Here is an 839-nt window from a genome sequence, read left to right as displayed (position 1 = left end):
TCTTACGTATCTTCTACTTGCCTTTGTTCTCAAAATCGTTTTCCCTCTTGCTTACTTCGCCCATCTCCATCATTACACCCGGCTTCTCCTCCCTCTGCTCCCATCGCGCCCACACGCCCGGATCATCTCGCTCTGTTATCAACCGCCGCCCGTGCCCGTGAGGAACTGCATATCCACAGATTTACATTCTTGCTCCTTGGCCTGGTTCTCGCAATCCACACCCACGCCCTCTCTCTCTATACGCGCTTCGCCTACGCCCACACCAAACCCACACTATCTTCACACCGTCTGTTCATCTCATCTACATAAAGTTAGTTAAGAGATACCGACTTACATCACTTCAGGGAAATTAATGGAATCTTGTTCAACTTCTGACGGCTAAGGACAGAGGCTAATGGAGGGTCGTGGTCATCAAGTGTGTATCTTAACGTCGGCTGATGATGGCTTTTATCATAACACTGTAACTCTATCACAGTCCCTCGACTTTCCCTTTCCTCCTACACTGCTTAATGATACAGCGTGTTACACTGTCTCATGGGTTACGTCATTGGTGCATCATGTTCGCCTGTGTGACTGTGCGTTGGTTTTTGGGTAAAGCATTAGCAAATTTTACGCGTTAGACCTCTATGTGTTTTGTTGCAGGATATTCGTTTTCAGTACTTTAAGGTAGGTTGTTCGTACTGGCAAAGATGTAACGTGGAGTAACAGCTCCGTAGACCTTGGGAATATAGGTCTTTGGATGACGAGGCAGAGTTCCGTTGGTGACCATCCCTTTGCACTGTTGACAATGAATGCAGGGAATGCACGGAACTAATATGTATGAAATGATAGGGCTAAAA

The sequence above is a fragment of the Penaeus monodon genome, chromosome 33, assembly GCF_015228065.2.
Source record: "Penaeus monodon isolate SGIC_2016 chromosome 33, NSTDA_Pmon_1, whole genome shotgun sequence".
In the NCBI taxonomy this organism is placed as follows: Eukaryota; Metazoa; Arthropoda; class Malacostraca; order Decapoda; family Penaeidae; genus Penaeus; species Penaeus monodon.
The sequence above is the reverse complement of the archived record's forward strand: the minus strand, read 5'-3'. Positions refer to the sequence as shown.